Here is a 15,125-nt window from a genome sequence, read left to right on the forward strand (position 1 = left end):
CATCCGTGGGTCGTAGGTGTGGGTCTTAGCATTTCAGCGACAACAGCACCTCAGCTTTGTCGTTAATTTTGGACGCCTTCTGTGGGTCGCAGAATCCTGTTTTAGAACATTTACTTATCTTTCTCTTTATTGTAAACATCAATTGAGCTTAATAAAATATTTTGAGAGGTTTTCCAACATGATGAGTTAATTCCCTCGTAACCAAGGCAATGGAGGAAGCTATTCACGCAACATAAATGGGTAACTATTTCATTTAATTATATAATTCACCTAATCGCTGCTTTTGCAGAGTTTTAAATTGTTTGAATGATTGTCTTAATTATTTGTTATTCAGTTTGATAGGTTATCTTGGTTTAATCTCTTGATAATCTATGCTTAAGGTTTACAAATAATGTTTGAGAATTTGTATGATTGATAGTGAATTAAAGATAAAAGAGGACTTAAGAATTGAATAGAGTTTTGAAATATTTATCATTCAATCTTGCGTAGTAGTGGAATCTAGTGTCTTGGTTACCTCTCGCCCAAAATTGTTAATATTTTGTATATATATTTTTATAAGTCTAAAAAAATCCTTTACCTTCACAAGTCTTAGAGTTCGAACCTTTATTACTACAACCCCCATTAAATCTTTAATCATTTTGGCGCCGCGCCGACGCGGATTTGTGCTTAGGTAGAATTTTTTTTTTTTAGGTTTACTATTTTTTTTAGAATTATTTGTTCCTTTTTACTTTGTCTTTTTGTCTTTGATTTACAGGTTCGAAGTGGAGCACTAAGGACTTGGAGAGGAAAAAGCTTAAAGCGAAAAGCGAAAAGAGAAGAAAAAAGGACAATTTTAGGATTTAATTTTTAATTTTTTTTTTTAGAGTGTGTGAGGAAAACTGTAATTTTTTTTATTTTGGACTTTTTTTTTTTGGACTTTATTCTGGACTTTGGACATTATTTTTAAAACCCTACGGAAGGGTTATAAATTAAAAAAAAAAAAATTAAATACAAACTGTTTGCAGGGAAGGACGACGATTACTATATCGTCTCGGCCCCTCGGGTTCGCACACGGCATAGGAGTCGTGGCCCGAGTCGACGACAACGGTTCATCGCCCGTCTGGTACGGGAGGTAAGTCCAATCGAAACACCCGCGAATCTCCTGCAAGCGGGTTACTGTCTGCCTTAAGGTGATAATTGTTTGAGGACGAACCGGACTGTCTTTATTTTCCTAGTAAAGGGCAAGGCCTGGCCTAAACAAGATAAGGGTTCGGATTTCATCACCGTTCTCTTCTTGCCCGCCTTAGGAAAACGAAACCGAACGCGAACCTAAGCTTTAAAATTTGGAATAGAACGAGACCGATAGGGTAACGAGCTTAATAGGAAACTCGTTCGAAAAATATTGGTTGCTCTTTAAGCAACTCCAAAGTTCATGATGGTTTCTGTGAGTTGAATGCGTGACTGCGCCGCCTTGTGATAGCGGTGAGGCCTTGGGTATCAAAGCTCCACTGAGCTTCCCTCGCCTCAATTCAACTTACTTTGACTCGGATTGATTCCAGAGGGGTTTGCTCAAATTGCAACGAATTCCCTTTCGAAAGATAGAAGCTGGTCTAGAAACAATCTAAGTGGAGCCATCATGCTTTTGTTTGCTAGAAATCTTTTTAGGTTTGTTTTGGTGGAGTCGAGTCGGCTTTGTTTGTGGTTGTGTAGAATTCCCTTGCAATTAAGAATGTCGAACTGGTATGATAGAAGCCAATACAATGAGTATCGACCTGAATTTGAATATGGACATCATCAGTTTTATGACCATGGTGGGAATAGTAGTTGGGAACGCCAACCTTTTCAAGGTTATGGTTCATACCATAGTGAGCCCAATTACTATCCACACACGAATTGGTCTTACGAGCAAGAAAATCAGGAATATTATAGTACTAGTCATGCGTTTTTGGAAAATTACTTAAAAACTAGTCCTGATTATGACATTTATAAACCTGTTCAATCTCTAGAAGAAACCTACCAACAAATTCGAAGGGAGTATGAACGTGCAGATAGTTCAAGAGAAGAGAGTACACAACGGTCTAAGATATTCAATGAGACTTGTGAACATATAAGTGTTATGCTCAGTGAAATTCAAGCACGTTTAGAGGCAGAAAATGAACAGTTAGCTAATGCTGCTCGAAATAATCTAAATTTCCAAAATAGGGTTTCTAATTCTACCCTTGATATCAATAGTGAATATTTGCCTAATTTAGAGGACGAGGTTAGAATTGGTAACACTACTTGTTTTGATAAGGTTCGATCATTTTCATGCTATTATAATGATGATGATGATGAGAATAGTAGTAATGAAGAATCTGAAATATGTAGGCATAGTGATCAGGAATCTATTAATCCAATTGAGCTTTATAGTGATTATATTATTTCTAGTTCAAATCCAAATAATTTTTATGATTATTCACCTATTCAAAAGGACGAGGATTTGATTAGGGATACCACCTTTTTAGACGATGTAGTTCATGATCCTTTAGCCTACATAGTATTGGACAATCCATTATTTGATGAACTTATTAGTGGATCGGAGGAAGTAACTATGATTAACACCTTAGTTAATGAGCCTTTACTAGAAACTTTTTCTCATAATCCTTTATATGATGGTGGTTTAGAGGAACCGGTTTATCCTGAGAATCACCCACAAGATTACAACTTAGAAAAATCAATTGCCCATTTTCAAGAATCTGATGACATAGAAATTAGGGAAGTTGTGACCAGTCTATCTAGAGACACTGAAGACTCTAAGTTTGGGGGTAATCATCATTCTCCGTGTACTTTAACTCTTAGAAAGATCCCTTACTTGGGACTTGACATCAATGCCTCAACCATCTTACAAGATTATCTTCATACTCGTTTTCCCGAACCTCATGATGTCCAGGAAGAATTTCAGTCGTTAGAAACCCATCCTCTGGTTGATGTGGTTTGCCCAGGATATGATACCCAGATTGACTTTGTTTTCCCACCAAATACTTTTCTACCAATTGTGGGAACATATAAATTTCAGATGTGTCAATTATTAAGTTTTGAGACTAAACCTAATTACTTTAGGAGATTAGGGTCGACACATCTGTTTAAGGAAGACCACCACTCTCTTTGTGGTCAACTGTGTAAGTCAAATCTGATTGACTTTAAGGATCCCCATTTATTCAGGTTGTTATTATTTTTAATTGAGTTTTTCCAGACTTTTAAACCTGAACTGTTGGATCTTAGCTATGAGGAAGTGCATCCAATGAAAATTTTCTATCAAGATCCTTTCATAGAACCTGAACCTGAACCACAATGGGACATAGGTATCTTAATCAGGAAACTAGATAAGGGTATGCAGTACATGTTCATTTTCTTGGCTTGTTGCAGATTCCTTTTACTTGTGATAGCTCTATTTGGTTTCGATAACCCACAATTATTTCGGCTATTGCTATATGATTCGAGGAGATTAAACCTTTCTTAGTCTGGCTGAAGACTTTAAACTTAGCACTTCTTGGGAGGTAACCCAATCTCACGCAACACGGTAATATCCTTCAATAAATCTTTTACTTCAAATAGTAACCGTTTCTCCTTGTTCATGTTTTTAATTTTATCTTTAGAACATTGAGGACAATGTTAGATTTAAGTTTGGGGGTATGGGGAGAAACTTTTTAGTTGCGTAATAAATAAACTCCAGAGCCTAGAAATTTACGCCTATTAAGGATAGCACTAACCAATCTAAGTGGATGGAAACATTTTTGTTTTAGGAGTTGAGGGACCAATCTGACTAGATGGAAACATCTATAGAGTCTATTCATAAAAGCACAGAGCTCAGGTGTTAGAAATAACATGATAGTTTCGCCATATCTCGTCGAGTCCTTTTCACTTTCTATTTTTAGTTTTCTTTTATTTCAAGTGATTTGGTGGGGCACACGATTCAAGTTGTTACCTTTGCTAGGGTGAAATAGAGTGACTGAGTTACCTTTTCAAAAAAAAAAAAAAAAAAAAAATTAGACCGGACCAGTTAGACCAATCGGAATAAGTATTAACACTTGGATAGCAATATGCGTGTGTTCTCCCTGTTTCCGTCGCCTAAGCAAGCGTGGAATGCAGGACCCGTGGGAACTATCGTGTAATCTGCTGACAAGAAGCATGCGCTTGGATCCAAAAGATCTATTCATGCCGTTAAGTTAAAAAAAAAAAAAATGGTTATTGTTATGTGTAGTCAACTGCTGGTTCCCTTGTATTTGCCAGTTTGTTGATCTAAATTTAAGTTATTGACCACTGGTTCCCTTGTATATGCCAGTGTGTTAATATTAGTCAGACCGGTATCTCAGTCATTTAGGTTAGGTTCATCTTGGCAGAGGCCTTCAGACAGATATGGGAAACACCGTTCACTTTTCAACCATCTACATTTTTCTTTTTCCATCTTCTTAATCTTTTCATGTGATTAGTCTGACTCCGAGTATGATGTCCATCGTGAAACTATCTTAGTAGAGCTCTGTCACTTATATGAATTTTAGTATGCTTGAGTGCAAACTCGTGTACACCAATTGGAATTTCGCATCAGGGTTCTTCCTCTTAGAGTCAATAATTGTATGCCAACCAAGGAGGTTCTTTAGTGCTTTCCAAGGTTCTGCGTAGATAGCTAGGGTCTGGAGTATTGGTTTTTGTGGGTACACCTCTGATAAACCCACCCGAGATTAACTCGGTCACTTTTCAAGAATAAATTTTGCTCGAGGACTAGCAAATAATAAGTTTGGGGATATTTGATAGACGCATTTATGTGTCTATTTTGTTCTCAATATTCTGTATTGTTAGACTCGATTAAGTACTTATTGTGTTATTTTGTGTTTTTGTAGATGTTTTTAGAGAAATAAGCCTTTGCGGCGAAATGAGCTCAAAAAAGTGATGATTTACACCCCGGAGAAAAGTACTAAAGGCACCCCAGAAATGCACCGGAAGCGTCCCAGAAATGTACCGGAGGAACCCAGAAAAATTACTATTTTCACCCCAATTGCTAAAGGGACACCCGTACAGGATTAGGGGGAGGACACTTTTCTTCTCATAATTCAAATTTCATTTTTGGCGGGAAAATATATTCTCTCTCTGGCAGATTTTCAATCAACAAAATGAAGGTGTTGTGGTGCGATTCAATGGCTAAAAATTGGTAGGAAGATGTGATATAGCTTAAGGAATACATTATGTGTGTCAGAATTGATCGAATTTGGCTAGAATCGGCTAAACAAGTCATCATCAGAGAACATGGCAGTCACGGGTTTGAGAGGATTTTTTGAGGGATTCGGACGTGTTATGATGATGCATGGAGGACTCTAGCACACTTTTGGACCGTGTAGAAGCTAAATAAGGGAGTATCAGAGGCTGTTTACGCGTGGAGAATCATTTCAGGGAAGAAAATATTCGGAAAATATTTTCTTTAAACACCGAGTAATGAAGATTATATGGAGTAATTGAGGGAGATTCAACGAGCTGTAGGTGTATAAATATGTTCCCTGGGAGTACTAGAGAGTCTGTCGAGAGTTGGGAGAAGAGAGGAGAGCCACAGACGCAGAAATCAAGAGTTGATCAAACTCTGCTGCTGCTGATGAAGAACACCAAGAACACGAAGAACGGACTCGCAGCAGCAGTCGTTTATCAACAGTGAAAATGACTCACATCCGTGGGTCGTAGGTGTGGGTCTTAGCATTTCAGCGACAACAACACCTCAGCTTTGTCGTTAATTTTGGACGCCTTCTATGGGTCGCAGAATCCTGTTTTAGAACATTTACTTATCTTTCTCTTTATTGTAAACATCAATTGAGCTTAATAAAATATTTTGAGAGGTTTTCCAACATGATGAGTTAATTCCCTCGTAACCAAGGCAATGGAGGAAGCTATTCACGCAACATAAATGGGTAACTATTTCATTTAATTATATAATTCACCTAATCGCTGCTTTTGCAGAGTTTTAAATTGTTTGAATGATTGTCTTAATTATTTGTTATTCAGTTTGATAGGTTATTCTTGGTTTAATCTCTTGATAATCTATGCTTAAGGTTTACAAATAATGTTTGAGAATTTGTATGATTGATAGTGAATTAAAGATAAAAGAGGACTTAAGAATTGAATAGAGTTTTGAAATATTTATCATTCAATCTTGCGTAGTAGTGGAATCTAGTGTCTTGGTTACCTCTCGCCCAAAATTGTTAATATTTTGTATATATATTTTTATAAGTCTAAAAAAATCCTTTACCTTCACAAGTCTTAGAGTTCGAACCTTTATTACTACAACCCCCATTAAATCTTTAATCAGAAGTGTAACCAAAAACCTACAAAAATATTATACAACATACAAAATCGCCTCGATGGCCAATCAAGGTAAACAGGGTCCTCCAGAGGGACCTCCTCAACATCACCTGTAGGAAAAGGCTCTAAAAAGGGCTTCAATCGCTGACCGTTAACCTTCGAAGAACTATTACCATCTGGTGTCTCAATCTCAACAGCGCCATGAGGAAAAACAGTACGGACCACAAAAGGACCGGTCCACCGAGAGCGCAACTTCCCGGGGAATAGATGCAAACGAGTGTCATACAGAAGAACTTTTTGACCTGGAGAAAATGACTTTCGTAAAATATTCCTATCATGCACAAGTTTCATTTTGTTCTTATACTCCTTAACACTATCGTATGCATTTCTACGAATCTCGTCCAACTCATTGAGCTGGAGCTTTCTTTGAGCTCCTGCCTTGTCAAGTGAAAAGTTTAAGTTCTTAATAGCCCAATAGGCTCGATGCTCTAACTCAACAGGCAGGTGACATGCCTTTCCAAACACTAAACGATAAGGTGACATTCCAATGGGTGTCTTAAACGCAGTACGGTAAGCCCACAAGGCATCAGTAAGCCTCGACGACCAGTCTTTCCTATTTGGATTAACTGTTTTCTCTAGAATACGTTTAATTTCCCTATTGGAAACCTCTACCTGACCACTAGTCTGACGGGTGATATGGGGTTGCTACTTTATGGGTAATACCATATTGTTTCATTAAAAGAGAAAACGGTCTATTACAAAAGTGTGAACCTCCATCACTAATTATAGCTCGCAGCGTACCAAAACGTGTAAGTATATTCTCTTTCAAAAACTGGACTACGACCCTGTGGTCATTCGTTTTACACGGAACCGCCTCAACCCACTTAGACACATAGTCTACAGCGACAAGTATGTAAAGATAACCAAATAAAATAGGAAATGGACCCATAAAATCAATGCCCCACACATCAAAGACCTCAATCACTAAAATAGGCTTCAAAGGAATCATATTTCTACGGGAAATGGTTCCTAACTTCTGGCAACGCTCACAAGAAACACAATGACTATGGGAATCTTTAAACAACGAAGGCCAGAAAATCCACACTGCAAATCTTAGCAGCAGTCTTCTTAGCACTAAAATGACCCCCACATGCATGTTCATGAAAAAAGAAGATAATACTAGACTGGTCACTCTCAGGTACACATCGCCTTATGATCTGGTCTGGACAATACTTAAACAAATAAGGATCGTCCCAAAAGAAATGCTTAACCTCAGCTAAAAACCTAGAACGATCTTGTTTACCCCAATGTTGAGGGGTTCGACCAGTAACAAGATAATTCACTATATTTGCATACCAAGGTGATTGGGAAATAGAGAACAATTGTTCATCAGGAAAGCTATCCCTTATAGGAAGGGAATCACTAGGGGAACTAACAACTAGCCTAGACAAGTGGTCTGCTACTACATTTTCTGCACCCTTTTTGTCTCTAATGTCTGGACAAAATTATTGTAACAAAAGGATCCATCTAATCAATCTAGGTTTGATATCCTTCTTAGACAAAAGGTATTTCAAAGCAGCATGATCAGTATAGATTACGATCTTAGGACCTAATAAATAGGATCTAAACTTATCCAAGGCAAACACGATGGCTAGCAATTCCTTCTCGGTAGTTGTATAGTTCATTTGGGCATCATTCAGAGTTTTGCTAGCATAGTAAATCACATGGAGTAATTTGTTTTCTCGCTAGAACGATCTTGTTTTCCCCAATGTTGAGGGGTTCGACCAGTAACAAGATAATTCACTATATTTGCATACCAAGGTGATTGGGAAACATAGAACAATTTTTCATCAGGAAAGCTATCCCTTATAGGAAGGGAATCACTAGGGGAACTAACAACTAGCCTAGACAAGTGGTCTGCTACTACATTTTCTGCACCCTTTTTGTCTCTAATGTCTGGACAAAATTCTTGTAACAAAAGGATCCATCTAATAAATCTAGGTTTGGTATCCTTCTTAGACAAAAGGTATTTCAAAGCAGCATGATCAGTATAGATTACGATCTTAGGACCTAATAAATAGGATCTAAACTTATCCAAGGCAAACACGATGGCTAGAAATTCCTTCTCGGTAGTTGTATAGTTCATTTGGGCATCATTCAGAGTTTTTCTATCATAGTAAATCACATGGAGTAATTTGTTTTCTCGCTGACCTAGTACAACGCCTATAGCATAATCTGAAGCATCACACATAATTTCAAAGGGTAGGTTCCAGTTAGGTGCCTTGACTATCGGGGCAGTAGTGAGTAAAGTTTTAAGCTTATCAAAAGCCTTTAAGCAAGCATCATCAAAGACAAACTTAACATCTTTTGCAAGCAAATTGCAAAGAGGTCTAGAAATCAAGCTAAAATCCTAAACGAATCGACGGTAAAAACCTGCATTCCCTAAGAATGACCTAATATCTTTTACGGTTTTTGGGACCTGTAAAGTCTTAATAAGGTCAACTTTGGCTTTGTCTACCTCTATACCCTTTGAAGAAACGATGTGCCCTAAGACAATTCCCGATTCAACCATGAAATGACAATTTTCCCAATTAAGCACTAATTCTTTTCCTTACACATAGTCAACACTAATGTCAAATGATGCAAGCACTCATCAAAATATGAACCAAACACTGAAAAGTCATCCATAAAGACCTCTAAAAACTGTTCTACCATGTCAGAAAATATGCTCATCATGCAACGCTGAAAAGTCGCAAGGGCATAACAAAGCCCGAAAGGCATGACCAGAGTAGCCATCTAAAAAGCAGTAATGACTATGTCCAGCTAATCTCTCTAGCATCTGGTCGATGAAGGGAAGGGTAAAATGGTCCTTCCTTGTGACCTTGTTCAATTTCCTATAGTCAATACACACACGCCATCCCGTGGTCACTCGGGTTGGGATTAATTCATTATTATCATTCTGGACTACAGTGATACCTGATTTCTTGGGGATAACCTGAACAGGGCTGACCCACTTGCTGTCTGAAATTGGGTAAATAATACCCGCATCTAACCACTTAAGCACCTCTTTTCGAACTACCTCTTTCATGTTAGGGTTCAGTCGACGTTGCATCTCCCTAGAAGGTTTGGATTCTTCCTCTAAATGAATCTGATGCATACACACAGTAGGACTTATACCCTTAATGTCTGCTATAGTCCACCCTAAAGCTTCCTTATTGTCTTGAAGTACATTTACTAGCCTACTTTCCTGATCACTATCCAAATCGGAAGCTACAATCACAGGTAAAGTCTCAGATGGGTCTAAAAACACATACTTTAGAGTATCGGGTAGTGGTTTAAGGTCCAACTTTGGGGGATATTCTGAAGAAGGAATTAGGGTAGTCTCAGAAACTGGTAACGGTTCGAACCTAGCTTTCCATCTATCAGTGTCTAACACAGGGGTAGAATCTAATAGAGCATTCACCTGTTCAATAGTGCTATCGTCGTCAAAATCTAAACCAAAATGGGATAGACAACTTTCTAATGGGTCTTCAGACAAAATGTTTGGTAATGACTCCTGAACTAAGGCTTTTATCATGTTCACCTCTTCAACACATGTGTCATCTAGCTCATGAGGTAGCTTACTGACATTAAAAATGTTCATCTCCATAGTCATATTACCAAAATATAAACTCATCACACCATTTCGACAGTTAATGATCGCATTAGACGTAGCTAAAAATGGGTGACCTAAAATCACAGGTATCTGGTTCTCTGGGTCAGGGACGGGTTGGGTATCTAGGACCACGAAATCGACTGGATAAATAAACTTGTCGACCTCAATATGAACATCCTCGATAACACCTCGAGGGATTTTAACAGACCTATCAGCTAACTGCAGTGTCATCTGAGTAGGTTTCATTTCACCAAGTCCTAGCTGTAAGTATACATGGAATGGCAGTAAGTTCACATTGGCTCCTAAGTCAAGTAAAGCTTTTTCTACCCGGAAGTTACCTATTGTGCAAGCAATGGTAGGAGAACCTGGGTCTTTGTACTTTGGAGTTGTGGTGTTCTGAATGATTGAACTTACGTGACTAGCTAAAAAGGATTTCTTATGGACGCTAAGTTTTCGCTTTCGCGTACACATATCCTTAAGGAACTTGGCATAAGCAGGAATTTTCCTAATTGCATCTAATAAAGGAAGGTTTATGGTAACTTGCTTAAAAACCTCCACTATGTCATTAAAGTTCGATTCCTTCTTTGTTGGTACTAATAGCTGAGGAAATGGGGCTCTAGGCACAGAATCAGACCTCTCAGGGACTGAGTTGGCATCATCAGAAATTTTATCAGTTTCCTTAGCTAGTGGTCCTGGGGGGTGAACTACGGTATGTTCACTATCGGGCATGGTTACCTGATTGTCTACTATTGTACCACTCCTAAGGGTTCTAATAGCATTCAATTGATTCGATGGTTTTGTACCTACTTCATGAACTTCTCCAGGATTGGGATTAGTCTGACTAGGGAACCTACCATTATCTCTCTCACTTAAGGTCTTAGCTATTTGGCCGACTTGAAGTTCTAACTTAGCAAGGCTCTGAGCATTAGTTTGAAAATTCTGCTTGGTTTCCTGTTGAAAACTAACATGGCTCTGTGCTAACATTTCCTGAGTATTTGCTAACATCTTAATAGATTCCTTTAATCTAGGCGTTTTATTTTCTGGGCCTGATGTATTCCTAGTGTAGCCAAAACCTGGGGGAGCATTAGAATTATTAGACTGACCCTGACTCTGGTCTTTAGACCATGAAAAGTTCGGATGGTTCCTCCAACCAGGATTATAGGTTTCTGAATATGGGTCAAACTTCTGACGATTATCAAACCTAGTGTTATTATATAGAGCATTGGCTTGCTCTTCATTATTCTGGCCTTCCCAAAGAGGCTCCAATCTACCACTAGTGTTACCCACTTCTAAAGCTTCTAACCTTTTCGCTATAGCATCATTTTTGGCATATGATTAATAGCCTCCTTCTACCCTATTAACGTTTCCTCTGCTAAGAAGAATTGTTTTCTGGGGTCCCCTACTACTTTCCCATTGTTGGGTTTTTTCAGAGACTTCATGCAAATATGTCATCGCGTCATCAACTGTTTGGTTCTAAAATCCACCAATACACATAGATTCTACTGTGGTTGTGGTGGAATAATCTAAACCCTCATAAAGGATCTGAACTAACCTAACCTTTTCTGAACCATGATGAGGACATTGGGCTAATAAATCATTGAACCTTTCCAAATACCTATACAAAGTTTCTCCCTCCTGTTGAGAAAACGTGCAGATTTGCGTCCTAATAGACGATGTTTTATTCCTAGGGAAAAACTTGTTCAAAAAGGAAGATGTAAGTTGTTCATACGTTTCGATTGACCCGGAAGCCAAACTATATAGCCACGATTTAGTTTTATCTTTCAGGGAAAAGGGGAATAACCTAAGTTTCAAAGCATCATCATCTAAGTTTCTAATCCTGAGGGTACTACAAATTTTCTCAAAGTCCCTAACATGGAAATAGGGGTTTTCATTTTCTTTCCCTAAAAAGATTGGTAGCAGCTGTAAGGTCCCAGGTTTAAGTTCATAAGTTACTTCCATCTCAGCTAACCTGATACATGAGGGACGAGTAGTCCTAGTTGGATTCAACAAAGCTTTCAAAGTTGCCATTTCTGGCGCTATCGGAGCAACAGGGATTCTCTCCTCAGTCAAAGGACGTTCAAAAACAGACTCTTCAAAATTCAGACTCTCTAGATTAAGGTAATCGAGACGCTTCGAACTACTAGGTTTCTCTTTAACAAATCTACCTAGTGCGTCTCTTTTACGTTCAGGCATACAATAGAGTTTTCTAAATTGGAAGGGTAAGCAAACACAGATCAAGGCCGACTCAACCAAATCAAAACTATTGATTTCTAGCAAACAAAAAGCATGATGGCTCCACTTAGATTGTTTCTAGACCAGCTTCTAATCCTTCGAACGGGAATTCGTTACAATTTAAGCAAACCCCTCTGGAATCAATCCGAGTTAACGTAAGTTGAATAGAGGCGATGGAATCTCGGTGGAGCTTTGATACCCAAGGCCTCACCGGTATTACAAGGCGGCGCAGTCATGCATTCAACTTACAGAAACCGTCAAGAACTTCGAAGTATGCTTAAAAGAGTAACCAATATTTTTCGAATGACTTTCCTGTTAAGCTCGTTACTCTATCGGTCTCTTTCTAGTCAAAATTTTAGGCTTAGGTTCGCGTAGGTTACGTGTTCCTAAAGCGGGCAAGAAGAGAACGGTGATGAAATCCGAACCCTTATCTTGTATGGCCAGGCCTTTCCCTTTACTAGAGAAATAAATGTCTGTATTTAGTCTTCAACATATATGCATACGAAGGAGTCCAGTAAATCGCTGACAGGGGATTCACGAGTGTTTAGAATCTTACCTCTCGTTCCAGACGGGGGATGAATCGGTTGTAGTCGACTCGGGCCACCGACTCCGATGTCTAGTGTACGAACCCAAGGTGCAGAGACAATATCGTAATTGTCCTCCTTCTCTGCAAACAGTTTATATTTAAAGTACCCTTCCGTAGGGTAATAAAATATAATGTCCAAAAGTCCAAAAAAGTAAAGAAAAATTACAAAAATAATAAACCCTAATACAGTTTTTTTTTTCTAAAAGAAAATAAACAAACCCTAAACCAAAATTGTCTTCTTTTCTGTGCTTTTTTCTTTAATCTTTAGCTCCAAGTCTTTATGAAATCACCAAACTCTTTGGCTCAATTTTCTTTATGATCCAGAACCTGTAGACATAAGATAAATACCCAAAAACGTAAAAAAGAACAAAAATAATAAAAAAATAAAATAAATTAATAAAATAAATAAATCTAAGACCCTAAAAACAAGTCCGCGTCGGCGGCGCAAAAAATTAATGTGATTTGTAGATAGTGGTAAAAGTGGTTCGATTCTCAGACTTGTGAAGGATATTATTTAGGTCCAAGCATGCTCTATCAAAAGAAATAACAATTGCTTAACAAGAATCATTCAAAAAATTTTCACTCAAGGCAAAACAATCATAAAAATAATTGCGATAAATAAATAAATAAGAATATACCATTTTTTGTTGGAAAAATAGCTTCCTCTATCGCCTCGGCAATGAGGTTTAACTCCTCATATTAATCACTTGCTCAAAATACATGTTTGTTGCTCAAAAGTTGATTTTATTGAAGAGAATATATAAAACAGCAGATCTGCAACGGTGTATAGATGTTACAGAAGTCACTGTTACAATTGGTGCTGCAATACTGAAGATATACGTTACTAATCAACTGTTACAGGATCAGAAATTTAAGACCCTAGAATACGACTGTCCTGCACAACTTAATGTTCTTCAGCTGTTAAACAACGACACTGTTCTGCGACTGTTTCTCGTGCGTCAATGTTCTTCGCGTTCTTCCTCTTCAGCAGTAGCAGCAGCAGAAACAGAGTTTGATAAAACTCTGATTTCTTCTTCTCTGGCTCTCTTCAGGTCCCCAAACTCTCGACACCCCATCTATATGACCCAAGCAATCTATTTATATCAAAAATACCAATTAAATCTCTCCTAAATCTTCCAAAATATCTTTGCTTCTCTTCATGGCAAAGTTGCGGCAATTTCTTTTTTTAGAATTTCTACGCGTTTCTGAGCTTTCCTTTTTATTCTAAACTCTTCCTTAGATAGATACAAATCTTTGGGAAGGTTTACAGCACTTTAATCTCTCTCAAATTCCCTAAAACAGGTCACACACGTGACTTTCCATATTTTCTGTTGTGATAAAAATCCGTCGATTGAGCCCAGTCTAATCGATCTCAACACCCATATCAGATTCCTAGACCCATAAGGAGTCTATCCTATGAAAATCAGAGGTTTAATCGACCTCAAACTCCTCTAAATCAAGAACCTTAAATCTGCCAGAACTGTATCTACTTTCCCGCCTTTTTAATTTCAAATGTAGAAGATGGTTGCCCCCTATCCAGAGTAGGGGTGCGATTAGCAGATGTCTGGAAATGGGATGCTCATTAGTAATTAGGTTACCCCTTATCCAAAGTGAGGGTCCGAATAGCAAATGTCCTCCCATGAAAGCAAAAAACACTTTTCGAGCCAATTTCGCCGCAAAATCTTATTTTTCCAAAAACACCTACAAAGACATAAAAAGCCAAAATAAATACAAAATCGAGCACTAACAATATATACAATTGAGATTATATCAGACACAAAAATTTGTCTATCACCCCCGCTATTTCAATTGGTATCAAAGCAGGCAACCCGTTTAAGACCTCATAATTCTGTGTTTGTAGCGCTTTGACTCTATGGACAGAAGTGTTATATAAACGTACCACCAGTCTTCGATGGCTCGAATTACCTATAGTGGAAAATTGCTATGCGTGCCTTTCTTCAAGCGCATGATTTTCAATGATGGGTTTATGTAGTTAATGGCTATGATCCTATGGAAGTTACACAAGGCGATGTAACTGTTCCAAAGGATATTGGTAAATATAATGCTGCCGAGATTCTTGCTGCAAAGCAAAATTCTGACGGATTAAATGCTATTATACATGCCATTACCCCAGATCTTCAGCACCATGTGACTACGTGCACTAAGTCTAAAGAAGCCTGGGATATCTTAGAAACTATATTCGAAGGGAATACCTCTGAAAAGAAAGCCAGGCATCTTGCCCGAATTGTCGATCGGAAGGTTAATGTTCTAACTCATGAACATGGTGTCTCTACGGTCATAAGAATCAAGGATATCAGTGATACCTTTTATGATGGACCCTTTCAAAAGTAC

General features: G+C 38.1%; 1 pseudogene; it reads left to right on the top strand.

Annotated features, from left to right (window-relative positions):
• Positions 1 to 11,519: 11,519 nt before the first annotated feature.
• Positions 11,520 to 11,619, top strand: LOC113276694 (annotated as a pseudogene).
• Positions 11,620 to 15,125: the final 3,506 nt, after the last annotated feature.

Source organism: Papaver somniferum, chromosome 4 (assembly GCF_003573695.1).
Source record: "Papaver somniferum cultivar HN1 chromosome 4, ASM357369v1, whole genome shotgun sequence".
NCBI lineage: Eukaryota > Viridiplantae > Streptophyta > Magnoliopsida > Ranunculales > Papaveraceae > Papaver > Papaver somniferum.